Raw genomic sequence first — 22,624 nt, forward strand, 5'->3', positions numbered from 1 at the left:
TTGGAATTTAAATAATTCATAGAATTTAAACCCAAGGGCTTTGAGGAATTTATCATATTCAAGGATTCCAGCAATTCGTGAAATACAAGAGATTGGCAGCATTCGCGGAATTGAAGGAATTGACGATTTTAATATTTCAAATAATTTTACATTTAATAGTAAAGTTTTCCAAAAAAGCATGACCAATATTTTAAAAGTATTAAAAATAAAAAAAAATTCACTTCAGTTTGAACCAAACTATAAGGAACCAATTTGAAAATCAAATTATTCTCACGTGTAAATTAATTTCTTTCGATTTTAAAGTTTAATATTAATTTGTGGGTTAAGAAGTAAAATTTTTGGCAAAGTACACCTCCTTTAATTATAATTAAGCTTTCCGCATTATATGTGGATGGATTTATAATTTGAGTTGAAAATTCGTCTCTTTGGATTAAGATTCAGTCACATCGAAGAATATTCGATTTTTTTGCTAAAAATATCTTTGTCAACAAAGATTATTTATCTTGTTTAAAATTAATTTTCCTTATCTTTTGTTTTGATGTCACATCTACTAAAACTGCAAAAAAGGATATAAAATTTATTAAGCCATAAAAGGCATAATGAAATTTCACCGATAATTTTCTTATCTGTGTTCTTTTATTGTTCAGATCTCAGAAGATCGATTTTTTGTGCACATTTCTAATCCAGAAATTATGCGGCATGTGCAATGTTGCCAGGACACATGCATTTTGAAAAACATTTTTTCTTTTAATTTTTACAGCACTCATAATTTTAAAACGTAGGACGAAAAAAATTGTTGTGAAAAAAGTCAGCGAATTTGGCAGATTTCCATAATTTCGAAAACTAACCTATGCTCTGGCCTAGACAAAATTTATTTTTTGGAATCGAACAACGAATGAATAAATGACAAAAATCCCTTTTCAGTTATCATGTTAGTTTCTTTGCTGAAAAATTCCAAGAATCGGCTCGAAATCGCAGCTTAAAACTAGAAGAACTCATTGTAGGTCAGGTACTTTAAACCGTTCAGAGTAGGTAATGTGCGCTGTTTTCAAAGATGTATTAAGGGCTTCTGATAAAAATTCCAATTTTTTCTAGAATTGAAATTTGTTTGTCCAGAAGATATTTTGGAAAAAATGCTTAAAACTCGTTTTTGCGTAAATTAACCCACCAAGTTGCATTTTAGAGTTAGTGAAGGAGAGGTGGCGAGTTATGATCCCTTAAGGAACCCTAAATTTATTTAAAAAGCGGCAACAAGCTCAATTCTAAAGCTAGTGTGTCTTTTCCAAAACCCGTTGATTTTACGAAAAAAGTGAAAAACTTAATTGAAAATAGCCATAATTTTGAGTAATTCTACAAAATGCAATGATCTAGCAACAATAGGTCATAAGTTAGGGCCTTACGAAGTTGACACTTTTGACCTATTTTTCAGGGCATCTTTTACTTTACACAACTCTGAATTGTCCTCGAAAATCTTCGCTCTTCACTAAATTTCGAATTCAAATACACTTTCAGGCCCTGGGCATTCGCTCCCATCCTTATAGTTTGTAAATCCTTCTTCTACTTTGAAATAAAGAAAAATATTTCCAACAAAAAATTCTGTAATTTACGTTTATCAAGTTGTTGAGCAACAACCCTGGTGTTCTATTGACAAAAACTCAAACATGAACATGTAGGAGCAAAGATCTTAATGTGAGAAACCTTCATTGAGTTTTAAAAATTCGTGGAATTCAAGTATCGCATGGAATTCATGGAGTTCTAGGAATCCAAGGAATTCATGGAACTCAATGAATCCAAGAAATTTATGGCATGTACCGGATTTGAATTTATCAAGCAATTCGAAAAATTTAAAAAATTCACGGAATTAAAGGAGTTGAAGGTATGTAAGCCATTCTAGAAGTGAATAGAATTCATGGGATCAAAGAAATTCCTAGAATTCGCAGTGTCAAAGAAATTAAGCGAATTAAGGGAATTGACGAAATTCATGGAATTAAAAGATTTCACGAAATTCAAGGAATTCAAAAAATTTAAGGAATCCAACAATACATGGAATTAAAGGAATTCACGAAATTCATTGAATCAAAGGAATTTATGAGATTGAAAGATTTCATGGTCTTGAAGACATTCATAGAGGTCTAGAAATTCTTGGATTTCAAGAAATTTACTGAATTCAAGAATTAGTGAAATTCATGCAATTCATGAAATTCAAGAAATTCCTAGAATGTAAGAAGTTCATGCAATTCAAGTAGTTCATGGAGTTCTAGAAATTCAAAAAGTTCAAGAAAGAGAATTAATTCATAGAATTGAAGAATATATGCAATTCAAGGAATTCACGAAATTCAAGGAGTCAATAAAATTAAAGTAATCTATGTAATTTAAGAAGTTATTGGAATTCAAGGAATTCATAGCGGTCTAAAACTTCTAGAAATTTAAAGGATTCATGGAGGTATAAGAATTCTTAGAATTCAAGGAATTCAAGTAGTTTTAGGTTTAGTGTTATTCAAGGAATTCATGGAATCCAAGATGTTTCCGGAATTCAAGGAGTTCCTGGAATTCAAATAACTCAAGGAATCCAAGAAATTCCTAGAATTCAAGAAATTTATAGAATTAATGGAGTTAATGAACTGTAAGAATATATGCAATGTAAAGAATTCATGGAATTCAATGAGTCTATCAAATGAAAGGAATTCATGTAATTGAGGAAGTTAATAGAATTTAAGGAATTCATGGGGTCTAAGAATTCTTGGAATTTGAAACATTCAAGGGCATCATAAAATTCTGGGAATTCATGGAGTTCTAGGAATAAGTGGGTTTCCAGGAATTCATGGAATCCAAGAAATTCCCAGAATTCAAGGAGTTTCTGGTTTTCAAGAAGTTCAAGGAATTTAATTAATTCATGGAATTTACGGAGTTTATGGAATTGAAGGAGTTCGTAGAAAGCAAAGCATTCACGGAGGTTTCAGAGATTCTTGGAATGCAAAGAGTTTATGGAATTCAAGGAAATATTTTATGGTTTAAATATTCCAGAATTTTTTCTTAAATTTTGTTGAGAAATAATTTGTCCTCTATTTTCAGATCTAGAGTTGTGAGCTTTAAAATCTTTAGAAATATTATGTTTGTATGATGATAGTAAATACTTAATTAACGTAAAATTAAACAAATAATCGTATCTGAAAATTTTAATCAGGGTTTCAATGAAATGATTGCGAAATTTCATAGACATATCGTTAAACAACATTTTTTTAGATAATATCAACTGGGAGGAGAAAGACTGCTGATCTCATTCCCAAATCTCGAAAGTTTCCTTATTTGACTTACCTTCAGGGTTAATAATTCCAACAGTGACATAAATAACAGCCTGCTTTAAATGAAAAACAAGTGACTTTATGAAATCTATGTCGGCCTTCCTGGATCAAATCTCTCAACCAATATTATAAAAACAAATTGCAAATCGATTTCAATATTCTCGAAGCAGTCAATTTATCTTTGAGTGCCAATAAGTACAGACTTGCGAGTTTTAACAACAAGTCCTATGTTATATCCTCATTAATATAGGCATGACATACTTGATTCAAAATTTTTGAAATAAATAATGCTTTAATATTCTTAAATGATAATTTATTTATTTATAGAATTAAATATACTTTGAAGCAGTTCAGTCAAACACGTGCTCTTTGTGCGTTTTCAGGTGTTTTTTGAGCGCTTTCTTGCTTCGTTATCGCTGCTACGTAGAGTTTTCCATCCATCATCATTACAAAAATCCTGTTCTTTTTTGGATAATTACTAAACCCCATGAACCGTATGTGCCCCAAACGTGGTCGCGAGTAAGTTTTGAAATTTGCAGCATATCGATAATATTTTCCAATTCTGAATTTCATTGTTGCGCTGACTGGAGTAGTTCCATCCATATCGTGAGGCAGTCCATTCATGCCCCTTATGTCATCAAATGTTCCTTCAAAATAACTTCCTGATTCATCTCGTATAAAAACCTTTTGATTCACGGGTGCCCCTTTTTTTACAGTTTCTAGAACTTTCATCCACGAGGGTATTGTGTTTTGGGCGATTTGTGTAAAACTCCCTAACATAGTTGAGCCGGTCGACAAATTTACATTCACCTTTCCATCATAATTTTTTTCTTTTTTTGCATTAATTTCTGCAAGGAAAAATTCAAATTTAGCATATTTTTAAAAAGAGCAATATGGTGGTCTAAGAAATGCTTTTTTTAAGGCAGTGTATTAGATGTTTCATGAAAATTTCATTTAGATTTTCTAATACATTTACTCAGAAATCCTGATCCTTTGACAAGAGACTCAATATTCTTGACAGATTGAAAAAATATATATTTAGAAATATAATTTTGTACAATGCAAGAAATTTCTAGAATTTAAAGAATTCCATAGAATTCAAGTAGATAATGGAATTCAAGGAATTCAAGAAGTTTAAGGAATTCGTGAGATTCAAGTAATTTATGAAATTCAAGGTGTCCATCGAATTTAACGAATGTATTGAATTGAAGGAATTTATAGAGTACAATGGACTTGTGAAATTCAAGTATATCGTGGAATTCAGGGGATTAATGGAATTTAAGGTCTTCCTGGAATTTAAGGAGTTTGTGGAATTGAGGAAGTTCGTGGAATTCAAAGAATACATGCATGTCTAGGGATTCTTGGAACTCAAGGAATTCATAAAGTTCTAGTAATGAATGGAATTCGTGCGATTCAATAAATTCGTAGAATTTGTAAAATCCAAGGTATTCGCGGAACTGAAGGAATTCACAAAATTCATGAATTTCAAGGAAGTCACGGAATTCAAGCAGTTCATGAAATTCAAGGACTTAAATAAGTTCATGGTATTTGTGTAATTCATGAAATCCAAGAAAGTCTTAGAATTTACGGAGTTCATGGAATTTTAGAATGTATGGACTGCAAGGAATTTATTAAATTTAAGGAATTTATGGAATTAAAGGAGATTATGGAATTCAGAGAATTCATGGAAGTCTAGGGATTCTTGGAATTCAAGGAATTTATGGAATTCAAGGAATTCATAGAATTCAAGGTGTTCATAGAATTCAAGGTGTTCATAAAATTCAAGGAGTTCATAGAATTCCAGAAATTCACGTGATTGAAAGTCTTCATGGAATTAAAAGTATTCATGGAGATCTATGAATTCTTGGACCTTAATAAATTCATAGAGTTCTAGGAATTAATGGATTTCATGGGATCAAAAAAATTTTTAAATCTGTGGAATTGAAGGATTTCATGGAATCCAAGGAAATCCGGGAATTCGAAGTGATTATCGAATTACTAGATTTTTAGAAATGAAAGAGATTCATGGAGTTCAAGAAATTCATGGAATTATGGAATTTATGGAATTTTAGGCCTAATTTTTTGTAATGAAAAAATGTTTAAAAAAAAACTTTTTTTAGTGTCTACTAACAATAATAATTTAATTCCACCGTAAAAAAAAACTAGTCCCACTGTTTATTTTTCTCTCCGTCACCCTCTCTAATACTGAAAATGCAATATCCACTCCCTTTAACTACACCTACATTTATTTATCAATTTTTTTATTCACTACCCCCTTTAGGGGGTGGAGGAGGAGTTGTTACTATTTATGTTTGTGCTGGGTATATAAAAACATAAAAGTTTGATCAGCAGACTTGACAAGGTTATCCTATAGATTTTGGGGTCGCTGAATCCGAATCCTAGGTTTGTTAACCTCCATCGCATTAAATTCAAGGTCATTTAATGTTAAAATTGAATAAAACCTGTGAAATCCCGTAAGGTAATCTAGAGGTCATTTGAAGGTTATCTGAAGAACATCTCAAGACTAAACTAAAAAATGACTTATTATTAAATTTCAACTATTAGATGTAGAATTGTGAGATTGCGGTTTTCAGACTAGTTGGCAGATTTGTTCTCCATTCATTTAAAAGATAATAGATATGCGGTCCCATAAAAAATAAGTTTGACCTTGAAATAACCATCAAGAGCAAGTTCAGAGTCATAGTAAAGGTTGTCATTGAATTTGCGGGAGAAAATCCTGTAAATTTTTTTCTAAAAATTTTTATCCAAAATGCATTTACAATGAGTTTGCCTGTCGTTTTGAGATATTATAAATCTTCTTTTTCAATAAAACAATGCAAAAAATGTTTAGCTCCACAAGCCTACACCCACTGGTTGAAGTTCAATGCTTTGCCATTTTTTAACTTTATCTGAAGATTTTCTTGAGATAACCTTCAAATAACGCCTAGATGACGTTAAGGGATAAAAAGAGCCCTTGATTTGGATTAAGCCACCCTAAAAGCCTATATAGAGAGTAATAAAAATTTATTAAGCGGCCTTTTTTCAGCTTAGCCCTAAAGTAATATTGAGTTGAATATTGAGGTTAACGGACTTTGGATTCAAAATCAGCGACCACAAAAACCGTAGGACACCCTGGCCAAGCCTGCTGATCAGACTTGGGTATTTTGTGGTAGCATTTTCTTTATCAAAGGTGGGTGAGGGTGGTCCGTTTGGGGTAAAATCGACTTATTATTATTAGTAAATACAAAAAAAATGTCAAAATTTTTGACCCACAAATGAATTAGGCCAAAATCTGCCCAAATCGACCATCCTCATTTATAAATAACCAATTTAAACTGGATGCTTTTGGAAATTTAATTATCTTAAAGGACACCTATATGTGACATTTTATATAAATAATAATTATAATATTACAGTATACCTACCTTTAAAATTGAATAATCCTACAAACGTCAGATATTGCATGATCGAATTAATCTTCATTCTTTGTGATCCGGCAAAATGATGGAGCACTAAAGTATTGTTTTCGAAATTTTCCAGTGATTAATGACTCTCGACAAATGACTGGTATATATACCAGCTCTTATCGAACTCATCTAATGCCAAGAGTTTGTTTACTCGTTAAATTGAGGACAGTCGAATGAGAAGGATTTTTGTATTTAGATCTGAAAATTTCCATAGTTGCTAGATTTCAAAAAGTAGTCTAACAGAACCTTCTGAATTTTGTGAGGTAATGACGATGTGTATTTTAGGTCGTATAGTCAAGGAAGCTGAAACAAAAATTAAGTTTAGCATTCTCATCGTTTAGGATTGCGTCACAAACAAAAATACAAAAATCCAATATGCCGTCAGAGGCATAATAAAATTCCACCAGTTTATTTTCTCTTGCCTAGTCAATATGAACGTGCGGCACAATTTTCAGAATTTAGAACATAACTATTTTTTATGGCACATGCATGATTTCAGCCCTTTTCAACCCCCATGAGGCGGGTTTAAAGCTCTAATTTTTACTCTCTGGGGAATAATATACTTTTTACTCCCTAGGGAGTGAAAAATAACGTCAAATGGGAATAATGAAAATTATACATCACCGTCAAAACTGTATGGAAATTTTGGTTGCACATGATAGAATTTTTGGGTAATTTATGGAAAGCTACAATATTTCAGGAATTAGATTACCGTAAATCACAAAAAATTTCCGGAAATTTCTGAAAATTTATAGAAATTTTAGAATTAAATGTTGAGTAATATATCTTGAGTGAATATAAATTACCTGCAATATTGCCATTAATTACCAAAAAAATCGAATAATTTCGTAAAATTTATAAAAACTTTGTTGAATTTTGGGTAGTTTGTAGTAATTTACCATATCTACCATGTAAAATTACTGTAAATGACCCTAAATTTCTGGAAATTTAGAAAAAAGTTACAAATTAAATTTTAGGTAATTTATGGTAAGGTCCAATATTTATCCGGGTCCAAGAATTTCTATGAATTTCTGGAAATTTATGAAAATGTATAATATTGAATTATGGGTAACTTATGATTAATAGCCACATTTACCTGTAAAATTAGCATTAATGACCAAAAATTTGCATACATTTTCGGAAATTTATGAAAGTGCTTAAATTTAAATTCTTGGTAGTTTATGGTAATTTGCTATTTTTACCTGTAAAATGACCATACCTGTCTAAATGACGAAATGTTAGATAATGAAAAATGAAAAATTTTATTTTGCGTTAAAATTATAAAAGATGCGACAAAAAATAAATGTATAAAAATTATGCACCCAGAAAATATCTACAAATTTTTTATTATTCCTTTTTTAATGAGATTCCTCGTTTGGGTCTTATTCGTGAAAAACTGTATTAAAAATAAAAAATTTAATTTTCCGACAAACAATACAAGTAATGAAAAAAATAAAGAGGCAAAATTTGTTCGCACAAAAAGGATTTTCAAATTTTTTGTTAATATAAAATCTTTTGGGAAAATAATGCAAAGCACGAAAAAACATTAACGAAAAAAATTGTGCATCCAAAAAAAATCTACAAATTCGTAATACACTTTTGTTACAAGAATACATTCCAAATATAAAAATAATAACTGTTTGGAAAAACGACACAAGCTACAAAACATTATAACGCGCGCTCAAACTTAATATCTAGGCAAACCGCGTGCGATGAGCATATGCTTTTAAATACCAAATTTAAAAAAATTTAATCCCAAAATACCAATTTTATTTTATTTTTTTATTTTTGCTGAAATAAATGTTGACCAGTCTCTAGTTTGGGATTTTCGCCTTTTCCATGTGTTTATATAGAAAAATTTCCCTCAAATTAAAAAAAAAGCTATATTTAATGGTAGAGTTTCCCGAAAAAATTAGAAAATCGATTAGAAAATCTGAATATTTTCGGTTGTAAGTTAACTATTTTTCGTTATAAAGCTCACTGTACATTTTTTATTCGTAATTCATCTTTCTGGTAAAGAGTTTCTCTTTTCTGGTAAATAATTATTTTATTTTACACAAAATGTAATTACTTTGTCAAAACATCAACATATTTGTCAAGAATAATTGTCAGAATATCAATAAACGAACTTTCCAGTAATTTTGTTTTTTATTCCTTTCAATTTAATGAAACCCGTAAGATGCACAAAAGTTCTTTCCTCATACATTTTTTAAAACTAAAACTAAGCATAAAATTAACATTAAACATTTAAAATCATTATTGGTCTTTAAAATATAGCTTCTCAATTTGCTTTTGCTTCTCTTTTCCCGAAAACATATTTTGGTTGAAAAATGCAACAATTTTCTTCAAGATTCGTTTTTTTTTCAATTTGCAAAGTTCTTTCATCTTTTAAAAATTTCCCTCTTTCTGGTTAAAAATTAAAATGTACAGATTATTTTTTTTTTAGCTTCGACTGTTTTGATTTGGTCGGAAAATTTATTAGTGTTGGGATATCAACTATTACATTTTTTTGTTAAAAATTTATTTGTTGTGGTTGAAAATTTAACTTCTTGGTTAAAAGTGGAACTACTTGCTTAGAAATTGATTTTTTGAATTGAATATGAATAATTCGTGTTCAGCATTTGTCCTTTTGGTTAAAAATAAAGCAACCTTGAGGAGTATTACCTTTTTTGATAAAGATAAGTTTTTTCAACCAGGATTGTCTAGTTTAAAATTCATTTTCCTTATGTTTTAGGATTTTGTTTCATCTGAAAACGCTTTTTCTGAAAATTATTGTTTGAAAAAAGTTTTGGCAAGACTGCAACTATGTGGTAATATTTAAAATATCGGTTTAATTTGTTTTAATTATTCACCAGACACGTCGTTAGGTTAGGAAGCAAAATTTTTTTTAAATATATTTTTTTTTAATTTGACAGCCTTTATAGGCAAAAAAAGAAGTCAAAAGAAAAAACATTTATGAGAAAGTCATCCATTTTTATGGATTTCAAAAATTTCAAAAACCTTTCTGTACCGCCCTATTCAATTTAATCATAATGATGTGAGCATAATCATAATTTTTTGCAGCAGCGCGGTAGAATTCACTTCAAGGTCATGCGTGTTAAAACCATTTTTTTGGATTGGAAGAATGTATCAATAAATAAGAAAATGAAAAAATAATTCCAGTTATCATTTGTAGTTTCTTTGCAGTACCGTAGAACTTCTTTTATCCGAGTTATTGTACGGACTACTCTTCCTTGGTAGCTTGGATAAGATGGGTCAAATATTTTAGTTTTAACCTCAGACAATCGCGAACTCCGATAAAGCGGGCTCAGATGAGCGAGGTTCTACTGTAAGTATAAAAAAGTCTCGAAGTCGTGACTTAAAACTTTTGAAACCGCCTTAAACAAATAAATTTACTATTGTGTCAAGGGCTGAATGTTACCAACGTATAATGGCTCATACATTGTCCTGGGATACAATAAAATCCATTAAATTAAGAAAAGGCCTGATCTGTTTGTAAAACCTTGAGAGGTACGGCAAGGCATAATACTTTAATCAGTACTATAAACTAATGACCATTCTGGGTGAAAAAAGGCACTGGCAAATAAAATATAGCAGTCCTGCCAGAAGGAAGCACCATCGGCAGTGGTTTCTACTTCTAATGGAAATAACCTCCTAATTAGGGACCACTAAAAAGTTCCGTTTCAAATAACAGCACCCTTCTTCAAGACAGTAAGGTGCTAGATTTGCAAGACTGTTGTCCAAGTGACTAATACAGCCTCAAACTCTAATGCCACCTGAAATTGGTTATTGTATCTTTGAGATTCCCGCAGGAGAAGCTCAACCAAAAAAAGGTTATAAGCATTTTCTTAGATGAAATGGCTATCACGCAGAGCATCAAAGTAGCAAGTGGTATTAAAGCATGTCGCGGTACAAAAATCCCAGATATTGATTCTAAGTATCTTTAAAAGCCTGCCAAGTTTATTCCGTGTATACCTGTATCTCTCGAGGAGCCATCATTTTTCTCAAAATGTCGGTGGTCCAGAACTTCACAGTTAAAATGTAAGAGTTGACCAACATCAATTCCAGGAAAGACGCCAAGGTAAGCTAGATACAAATAAAAGTACATTAAAGTGTGAAGGGATGCATGAGGATGGTAGAAGAACAGCTGCTCTCGAAACAAGACGATAAATGACGCTTATTCTTAAATGGAAAGCCTCAAACCCTTTAATTTTAACTTTCTTTTAATTAATCTTTACCACTATGAATCCGCATTTGCTAGTTTAAGCAGTTGTACCACAGTGGAACATAACTAACAACATAATCTACAATAGAACTGGTGACAATACTAGGGAAGATATTCACGTGAGAAGGAATATCGATTCTACTTGCATACTTGGGTTCTTTACTAAAGACTCCATAGGGTTAAAATTGAGCATCAAATAGAAGGAGGACGTTAACCTATAATTCGCTCAGCATACATGCCATTCGACTCTCTAGACCCGACGCTCGCAGATGACTGAAGACGTTCGGTGGAGTATTACAGATCAGTGGATATTATCCGAATATGCAACAAATAATATGGAACAGTTAGAAAATCAACAACAGGCATTAATACTATTCAGATTACCTTATAACAACCGGTTAAATTATATTGAAGCGCGACACCAACCTTTGTAAAAACTAGATGTCACGCGTGTATTTTCCTGACCTTGTGCTCTGTGTCCATCGGCGAAGCATCAAGGGACAAGCACATATCGTTTGAGACATTTATCTCTATATGGATTAAGGATAGGATCTCAAAAGCAAGTAACTGAAATAAATATATAGAAAATATTGAAGAGTCATTTGAAATTATTCCTAGAATGATAAGATCAGTTGAGCTGCTGCCGTTTGCTGGGAATTTAGTCAATTACCTAATATATATCATATCAATATCACGAGGATAATTGTCTTTGTCATATTAAGAATATAGAAAATGATGCTTCTTGGTGGAATTATATACTTCAGGCCTTGCAAAAGAAGACTAGAAGATCATTTAATAGAGCAATAAAATCTAGAATCTGGGATTTGTGTAAGGTTAGTGTAGCAAGATATATCAACGAAATGCGATCGGATGAAAGACATTCATGGAAAATTTCATGGTGTTCGGGATATTAGAAATGTACTTGGTGCTGCGAAACCAGAGCTAACTTAAATGAAAAAATCTACATGTCAACTGAGGGGGTTTTGCCGACAGGTGACATAACAGAAGCGTCCAGCGATAACGAATCCCTTGAATACGACATGAAAGGGCACTTTCCTAATTTTGAACAAGGGTACTTCTCAGAAGAAGAAACAGTTAGGTCATCCTCCTTTGACGGCCCAAAATATAGGATCCATGAAGACGACTAGAGGATTGGAACCAAGAATAAAAAATTAGATGGGTCATCCACAGTCTCGTCTAATTACAGGACACTGAAGAAGACGGTACGTTCCTGCAATTAATTCAAGAAAGTTTTGATGTTCTTATGACACAAATAGGTAACATTTTCGGGGCATGCGTAGATGTCTATATTCCTCTATAGCATGGACACAGGTCGAAGCGATCATTATACCAAAGCCAGGAAAAAATTTCGGTTATGAGTTTAAATTATTAGACGAGTAAGCTTGACTTATATCATGTTGAAGAATTCAGTGAAGTTCCTACGAAATATGCATTTAAATCTTCTAAAGAGTATTCCATCGGAACTACAGTTAACAAACAGATACTCTCCATGCTATGTCGTAGGGTTATTCAGTGGTCGTTCTACGGTCGAAATGTGAGAGCGATAGTAGGAAGGTATGTTTCACAGGGAGGATTTGTATCCTTCGCCCAAAGGAAATTTGCCATTGATAATTTAATTTGTAGGTTTAATGCGTCAGGTTTATATTTTTAAGGATATGTAAGTTACCCTGTTTCACAGGAAACAAAAGTACATGTGGGAACTTTATTCGAAATCTTGCAAAATAAGTTCAACATAGTTAAGAACTGGTGCAATGATCGCAGCCTCTCTACTAACTTAGACAAAACTGAATTAATGGCTTTTGCGAGACGCAGAAAAATACCCCTCCTCATGATCCTGAACCCTGGGACATGTTAACGTGGTAGTAGAAGAGGCCAAAGCACCAATTTCTAATTCCAGAGGTGCAATAGGAAAAGCCTTGAAATCCAAACCAAAGTACATTGCTAGTTATATGCGCTAATCATTAGACTATTAGTAACTTATGCCTCAATAATCTCAGTACCAGGAACCAGTTTTCTCAGTTCTAGAAAATAGCTGGCGAGTCTGAAAAGGGTCTTTCATTTTGAAATTACTTGATCAATAAAAACAACCAAAACAGCGGCATTGGGGTCCACCTTAGGTATGCCAACACTGCACCCAATTAGGCAGAGGACTGTTACGAAAGCATATAAGGTAATATTTCTAAAAAGGAAGAATTGGCTTAGTAAACAGAAGATTTATTCATGAAGCAGGACTCGCCTGGCATACAGGGCCGCGTGCCATCCAGTCTATTAGCATGAGATCTACAGTTAGATTACGATTTTAAAAATGACTTGAAGAGAACTCGTGAAGAACTTTCAAAGCAGAAGCAATTACTCAAAAGCAAAGAGAAAAAAGGCCAAATATCAGATTAAATATCGGGGAAAGTTGTAGGTGAAACTCAAAAAAATATCTACTTGTAGTTTTGATATTAGTGTGAGGTTGACGTCCTCGTCTGGAGAAAAATAAGGAAGTTTTGCTCAATGCCATCAAAGCAGCGGCTATCTACGGAAGCATCGTGTAGTGATGAAAGCAATATGCCTTTTTATCCCATGATGAAAAGGAATGCGTACCTATTTGGATTATCGCTGCCAAGGAGCAACAGTCTCTTTGTATGCATGTTGATTCTAGAGTCCAGATTCTTGACCAGGACTTTATTATTGGAGAAAGACATAAGCTTATACCCTCAGTCCACGTCGAAATTTGTATCAAACCAAACGGTGTGGGTGATTTTCATGATGTTACCTACAGCCGTCCCACAATCATCGCAATCTGAAGCGGAACACACGCTCAGTCTACTGCGGCTACTCATGCCTATGATATTCACACTCTACTGAAGGAGCGTAGCTTTTCAGAAATTCTTAAAACTGTCAAAGTTGTTGTTAAATCTGTTATGATCATCAGGGTAGACGAGGTCCGAATGAATATCCATGATAAGTTGCAAGACAAAACTATCGTATAAACATAAAAATGGCTTTTAAAAGTAGATTTTAGCTTATCGTTTTTTGCAAGTTTTCCTGAAAAACTCGCTTAAGCTATCCAGCATTTCCAAGCCTTAAATTTAGACGCTATGTTTATCGTTACGAATGCTCCAGGGCGCAGTAAATTTAATCGCGTAGAGCGTAGGATGACACCATTAAGCAAGCAACTCACGGGAGTCGTTTTGCAGCATGATAAGTACGCAACACATTTGGATGCACGAGGGAAAACATCTGACCCTGAGCTTGAGCTTAAGAATTTTCTTAAGCAAAATCCTTTTATGAATGTTATTATTTATGTTATATTGTTCACAGATTGTGAAATGCGATAATGCTGATTGCTGCGAAGGACAACGCAGTGATATGCAAATTTATTTGCAACGATATGTATCTACCACCACCAGTGCAGCTCGCTCAAGATCCGGATAAGGCAAAGTTGCGCATATTGAAATCATTGTAAAACGTACAGGGTGCACATTTTTTATTACTTTTCCAGACTGTGGTTGTTAAGATACCAATGTCCACTTCTTGTGAGATCTCACGATACGATTTTGCTTGTCCTTCTGTGTAGGTAGACGTCGATCCTGGACATAGAATATGCACCGACTGGTTGCGAAGATGCAAAGTGTTTCGAGGAAGATGAGGCTTACTAGCCCATTTAGTCCGGGCGACGATTGATTATCTGAATTGATATAACTTGGGCTGTGCAATTTATTGTCTTTAACATTATTTTAAAAATAGTGGATCAATATAATGACAATCCTTATAGTAGATAGTTGTCTAATAATAATATAATCATCATCTAAATCTACTAACAATAAAAGAGTCTAGCCTGAATTTTCTGTTAAAAAATGATAATCTCATTCGCCTTACGTCAGACTTTGAGTTTTCGTGTAACTGATCCTTTTCTAACAACATTTAATTATTATTAAAATCTTACAAAAGAAGGGGGAGAGCGAGTTTGAGAAATCTTATGTGCCCTTATATGGGTTAGGGTAAAGAGTCAACAATTGCCAAAATCGTACTTGCGCAATTAATGAATGTCCTCTTAGCCTTAATTAAAAATTACATCATTCAAAGATATATCCAAGTTAAAGTCAACAGATAATTTTCAAAACAAGTTATTCTAAAAAACAGAGTCCCTCAAGGCTCAGTGATGAGAAGTATCCTTTTTCTTGTATCAATCAAGGACGCTATACAAAAAAAAAGAACAGCAAATAAAATCATAAATCTTTGCCCACGACTTAACCATCTATTGCAAAGGAAAAAGCTTGGAAAGAACAAAGTTAAATATTCTGAAGACCCTGAATATATAATATTATCACGCAAAAAAATACCCGAAACAATTTCAAGATTACAATTTGTTCATCTATTCATCGAAAAGTGAAACTACTAGGTCAAATCTTTGATCAAAAACTATAATGGAAACCACACAATCTTAAACCGACAGAAGAGTGTAGAAGGCGAATCTCTATCCTGAAAGTTCTTTGTCACAGAAATCAGGGTTCAGACCAAAATTTACTTCTTCTCATCTGCAAAGCCACCGTCAGAGAAAAACTTGATTACCGATCAATCATCTACAAGTCAGATAAACCAGGAACCCTAGCCTTAATCAAACCTATTTATAACTTGGAAATGAAAATCTCCTATAGAGCTTTCCATACCAGCCCCAAGAAAAGTATACGAAATGAAATTGATAAACCGACCTGAAGCTAACAAAAAAAGAAAATCTCACTAAAATCTGCTGTTATATTGTCTTCATATCCAGATAACCCATCTCATGATCTTATTTACCCCAGAAAAATAAATATTAACACTGATCAACAAACCAGATCCTTGAAATTAGTAAGAAAACTGGTAGAAGAATACCAGTCGAAAACTCTATTCCATTTACCACCTGTCCAGACCAACAAACTAAATTCAGATCCACCATGGACGCTAGAATTTTCAAAGGATGACCTCAACCTGTCTAACACAAAGAAGAATGTAATCTTAGAAAATCGAGGGAATCAGCTCTACTAGGAAGCAGAAGAAAAATACAGCGACCCTAATTATATGTATCATCACTGAAGGATCAAATACGGAATCAGAAGCAGCTTGTTGTATTTATTTAGCCTCTCAAAAACTCTACATCGGCCTTCCTAAACAATTCAGCTTCTTCTCAGCCAAAATATTTTCACTAATGAAAGCGCAAGAGCTAAGCAAAAACTCAATAGTTAATAATTTCTTAATCTTCCGTGACTATCTGAACGGCCTTCAAGCTATTGAAAAGACAAATGCGTACGACAGCAGAATCCAAGCAATCTAAAGAACTTACAATAATTGCTATAATTAGACAATAAAATTGCAACAATCTGGATCCCTTCCCACAAAGACATCCAGGGCAATTAACAAGCAGACTTACTAGCTAAATTCGCGAAATCGTTACTAATTGAAGAAGAAAATTCCAAACTACCGGTAACTGGAAAAAGACTTAATAGAACGAGAAATCTCAAATAATCGAAACATATCTCCAGTAATACATAAAATGAAAATATTCCCTATCCACCCCTAGAGCGTACTGAGGTTAGTGATATCAGAATTAAATTAGGACTACCCAACTCTTTGCAAAAAATAAGGTCTCTCAAAGAAGCAAACTTGTTTCTGCTAATTTAGTTAATTGAATAGTCATTGAACTTAAGAGTGTGAAATTATATCTTGTAATATCTTGATTTCTCTTATCTCTAATATGCGAATCAGTAATTCTATTTTTATTTTCTCTAAAGCAAATAATGTCTTTTCATGCAAATAAGACCTATCTTGCGTCGCTATTGACTTAACTGTAGATTCGACGTTAAATAAGCCTACGAGAAAAAGATTCGTAAGGTAAATTTACATTTAATATGATTCACATAGAAAATTTTTAAAATAGTCTAAATATATAATTTATTTCGGCCAAACATATTAGCAAAAAGAAATTGTTTGAGAAATGATACGATTGATTGATTACTTAGTATGCGTTCGTAACTGAAAAGACAAAGGAAAGTTAGCAACTTCAAAAAAAAAACTGAAACTTTCTAATCATCTAACAGAATATACTTATAATTAATAATAAATGGCTGAAAAAAAATATTTTCTTTAACTATCATTATTTATTTAACTCGTTAAGTGAAAAGTAAACAAAAATTGGAATACTTCAGAAAAATCGCAAACTTCTGGCATAATTTAAAGATCATTAATGAAGATAATATGTTTAAAAATTTATTTTTAGAAATATAAATTAATTATTATCCCACTTTAATTGAAAATTGGACAATAAATGGAAAATTTCATTTAAAAACGCAACTTTCTACCATTTTCATAATCGAATATTATTATAAATAACCATAAATTGTTTCAAAATTTACTTCTGTTAAACTGTAGTTGATTATTGCCTCGCTCCAATTGAAAAATTGAAATTAATTTTAAAAATTCGTATTTAGTATTGGGTAGAATTTGATGTATTATAAACAATTTTTACTCTAAGAAACCGCAAAGGAAAACTATATTAATTAGCGCCAAAATCTCGCGAATAAGAATTTTGCACTTATTGATTTTTTCTAGAACACTATGAAACAGACTTGCGAAGATTATATTAAAGAAATAAGTTTCTATTCGTATTAGATTACTAATTGTAAAATGAAATATAAAATTTCAAGTCTGTATATTATTGATGATTAATTATAAAATTCGCAAAAACGTCTTTTTATGGTAAGTATGTGTTAAAAATTAATTGGGCTTACAAAACTTCTATATATAATTTAAAAAAACAACCTTTTTTTGTAGAAAAGGATTAAAGAAATTTGTAAACGAAATGCTTGAAAATAATTTTTTTTATATTTCTTATGGAAAGATAATGTCGTCTTTTTGACTTGAAGATCAATTATTTGCTTAAAACTATAACGGTTCTTTTTGCAAATTTGATCATTTTTGTTTGAAGCATAAGCATGTGGGTGAATTTTCTTCTTTATGGCTGGAAACTTTTACTATTTGATTGAAAAATCAGCAAGTATATTAAAAATCAGTCTAGTTTTCCGGAAGTTTGGAAATTTATTTGTAAATCTAGCGCTGGATAGAAATTTATTACTATTTGTTTGAAACACATAAAACGGAGATAAATCTTTACATTTTACTACCTTGGGAGTAAAAAGTGACGTCAGAGGTAAATAATGAGAATTATACATCTATAAACTCGCAATTTACAATAAGCAGCCCGCAAACCCTAGAAAATGTAAGGAGACTTTTTTTGAAGATAATAGAATTTAGTGGTAAGAATAGTAAGTCACCAAAAATTACCTGAAATATTACCATAAATTACGAAAAACTTTGAGAAATTCCCAAAAATATATCAAAAGGTTTCAAATTGAATTTTGTGTAATTTATAATAAGTTACCATATTCACCTGTAAAATTGCCGCAAATGACCACAATTTTCTATCAATTTCTGGAAATTTGTAAAGATATTTGTAATAAATTTAGGAAACTTATGCTAAGTTATCATAAATTATTTATGATATCACCATAAATTGCACACGAAGTTTATAAATTTTCGGAAAATTATAAAAATGTTTAAAATTTAATTTTTGGTAATTTATAGTTAGTTATCATATATACATGTAAAATTGCCATGAATAACAAGAAATTTATAAACATTTTAAAATTCAATTTTCGACCATAATTATTTACCATAAATTATCTGTAATATTACCATGAATTAAAAAAAAAATTGAATTCTGAAAATTTATAAAAGTATTAAAATTTAATTTCAGGTAATGTATTTCAAGTTACCATATTTACCTGTAAAATGAATATTAATGACGGGAAATTTATAACAAAACTTTAAATTTAATTCTGGAAAATGCATGGTAGGTTAACATAATTTTCCTGTAGTAACACCATAAATTAACCAAATGAGCACAAATGAGCGAAAATTTCCATAAATTTCGGGAAATTTATAGTAAGTTACCTTACTCACATGTAAAATTACCACAAACGACAGAAAATTTCCATAAATTTCCGGAAATTTATTAAAATTTTAAAAACAAATTTTCGGCAATTTATGGTAAGTTATTATATTTAACTGTAAAGTTACAACAAACTACCGAAAATGTACATAAATTTCTGGTAATTTGTGAAAATTTTGAAATTAGGTTTTGGGAAATTTATGGCAAGTTATCATAAATTATCTGTGATATTCCCATACATTACAAAAAAAAATTAATTAAATTCCCGAAATGCATACACATGTTTAAAATCGAATTTTGGGTAATTTATGGCAAGTTATCATATTTACTTGTAAGATTACTATAAATGAACAAAAATTTTCATAAGTTTGTGGAAATTTATCAATATTTCTCAATTGAATTTTCGGCAATTATCTATAACTAAATAGGTGATTGGAAGAAAATAATGTTTAAAATCACGTGACTTAGTATTTGAGGTACCACTACGCTGGTACGACATATTTATTTACCATCAAAATACACAAATAATTTCATCTAGAAAATTCAATCAGGTTTTCAAGAACAACGATTGCGAAATTTTAGAGGCAAATCATTATGACGCTTTTTTCAGATAGAAAGATAAATATACTGGAATAAGAAAAGTTACTGATCTCATTGTGACATTAAAAAAACTTTCTTTAATTGCTTTACATTCAGATTTAATAGATCCAACAATGGCAATAAAAGCCTACTTCTAATAAAAATGAACAAGTCCCTTTCTGAAAATCTAGGTCGGCTACTTTGAAAAATGACCTCTTGAATCATACACATAACAAGAAACTATAAAACGATATGAATATTCGAGAACTTGTCAATTTTTCTCATACTGTCAATAATTACGGTGTTGAGATTGTACACAAAAAATCATATAATAATTTTTTTTTTATAGGAATGCCACAGTTTGTTCAAAATCTTCGAAATAAATAATGCTTTAATATTTTTAAATGACAGGTTTATTTATTCACACGAATAAAGGTACGTAGTTGCAAGATTGTTGATTAGTAGTATAAAGAAAACAGGGAGAGTCACAAAAACTGAAATAATCCTAAACAAATAAATTAAGTAAATAAATAAAATACAAACAACATAAACATGCCTTTCAGAAAATATTGCAGCAGCAAAATCAAAACGGTTGACGACCAGCTGGTATACCGACAGCGACACTACCGGCAAGGGGTCTACCGTCAACGGATCTACCGGAAATGCTTCCACCAGCAAAGGGTACCTGGGCAAGAGGTCGACCGTCAACAGGAACATGGAGAATGGGTTGAGCAGCGCGTACATGTCCTTGGAATATCATCAATGATGCGTAAATTTCTCCATTCAGTATCATTACATAAATCGTATTTTTCGTTAGAGCAGGAATTTTATTCTTCCTAAACCTTTTGAAAATCAAACTTGGTCGCTCGTAAGTTCTGAAATGGTCAGCCTCCCATGTTGAATATGTGAATCTTATTGTAGCGTTATGTGGAGTAGGCACGGGATCAGTTTGACCATGAACTGTAATTCTGGTACCTTTACCGTAAAATTCTCCTTTATAATAATTACCATACTCGTCATTTATGAAAACTTTCAGGTTGGTGACTTGCAGTGGCCGAGATTGCATCCAATCGGGTACTCTGTGAGGTTCTGTAGTTTGGGACATGTCTTCGAGAGATCCTTCCAGAAGGTAACCGTTTTTTAATATCAGATCTACGACGTTAGCTGCTGCATCTGATTTTTCAAAATAGATTTAAATTTAGGACCGTTTTTTTTACCGTAGGACTATTTGAAAAAGGCATTTCTTTAAGGCAGTGCCTATTAGGCTGCCTCGTTGAATTTTCGCCAAAATTTTTGACCCACAAATAAATTTAATAACAAAAAACGCACAAATCGACCATCCTTCTTTTAAAATGAAAAATTTAAACTGGAAGCTTTTTTAATTTTTATTATTGTAGAGGACATCTATATGTAATATTTTTTATGATATGTAATTATAACATTTTATTATACTTACCTTTAAAATAGAGAAAACAGAGGAACGTGAGTAGTTGAAGGACAGATAAAGTCTTCATTCTTTTGTGAATCGACACAATGACTCTTGGGAAATGGCTCCTGTTATATACTACCTTTTACGAAACTTATCGAGCGACAACAGGTTATTTATTCGTTAAAATTAAGGTAGTCGAATGAAAAATATTTTTGTTTACAGATCGGAAGAATTCCTTACTTGCTGGATTCGAAAAAGTAGTCCAACAGGACCTTCAGAATTTTAAAATGTAATTGCAATATATATAATAGAATGCGTATTTGAGGGAGCAAAAACAAAAATTAAATTTTTATTTCTCATCTTTAAAGGTTCTCTCGCAAACTAGGATAAAAAATGTAATATGCGATTAGAGGCATGATAAAATGTCAACAATTTATTTTTTCTTATCTACTTAATGTATATGTACGCGTTAACTTTTGGAATTTGTAAAAAATTTAAAATAAATTTAAATAAAATAAATTTCACATCATGACCCTTTCACAAATTTTCGATCCTCATTCATATCCTGCAATCTTTATTGGTTCTTGATATTCGTGTTGTTTGCCTAATCCTGCTGACTAACTTTATCTAAGATACATGATTATTTCAACTTACGACTTTTTTCTGTAATTCTTATTTGTTTCCTTTGATCCTTATTTATTTCCGGCAATCTTCACTAGTTTTAGATATTCGTGTTTTGTACCTAATCCTGCTTAAACATGTATCTTATATACATGCTTATGTATATTTTTGATTGTTTTCTGTAGTCCTCATTTGTTTTTTTTTTATCCTTATTTATTTCCTTTGAGTCTAATTTATTTCCTTTGACCCTTATTCATTTTCTGCAGTCTTTACTTGTCCTAAATATTCGCGTTCCTTGCCTAATCCTGCTGACTAATATTGTCCGAGTTACATTTTTATTAAAGTTCTCGATTGTTTTCTGTGGTCCTCATTTGTTTCCTGTGACTCTCACTTATTTTTGCAATCTTCACTAGTTATTTTATTCGTGTTATTTACCTAATCCTGCTGACAAGCATTGTATAAGATACCTGCTTATTTAAGTTCCCGATAGTTTTCTGTGATCCATAATTTCTTTTCTGTGATCCTAATTTGTTTGTGCCATCCTCATTTATTTCTTGTATTCTTCATTTGTCTTGATATTCGTGTTATTTGCCTAATTCTGTTGAATAGCATTGTTTTAAGATGTCTGCTCATTTAAGTTCTCAATTGCTTTCTGTGATGCTCATTTATTTTCTGCAATCTTCATTTTTTCTTGGTATTCGTGTTTTGTGCCTAATCCTGCCGACTACAATGTATCTTAGATACATGCTCATTAAACTTATAGTTTTCTGTGATCCTCATTGTTTTCATTGATCCTTGTTTATTAATGTGACCCTTAATTATTTACTTGGAACCTTATTAATTTTCTGGAATCTTCACTTGTTCTTGATATTCGTCTTATTTGCCTAATCATGTTGACAATTATTGTTTGAAATACCAGGTGTATACATATGAAACCGGTATTTTTTCAAGAAAAAAACACATTTATTTCAAGAGAATGATAACAAATATTTTATTCAAAGTATG

The sequence above is a fragment of the Belonocnema kinseyi genome, chromosome 7 (genome assembly GCF_010883055.1).
Source record: "Belonocnema kinseyi isolate 2016_QV_RU_SX_M_011 chromosome 7, B_treatae_v1, whole genome shotgun sequence".
NCBI classification, from domain to species: domain Eukaryota; kingdom Metazoa; phylum Arthropoda; class Insecta; order Hymenoptera; family Cynipidae; genus Belonocnema; species Belonocnema kinseyi.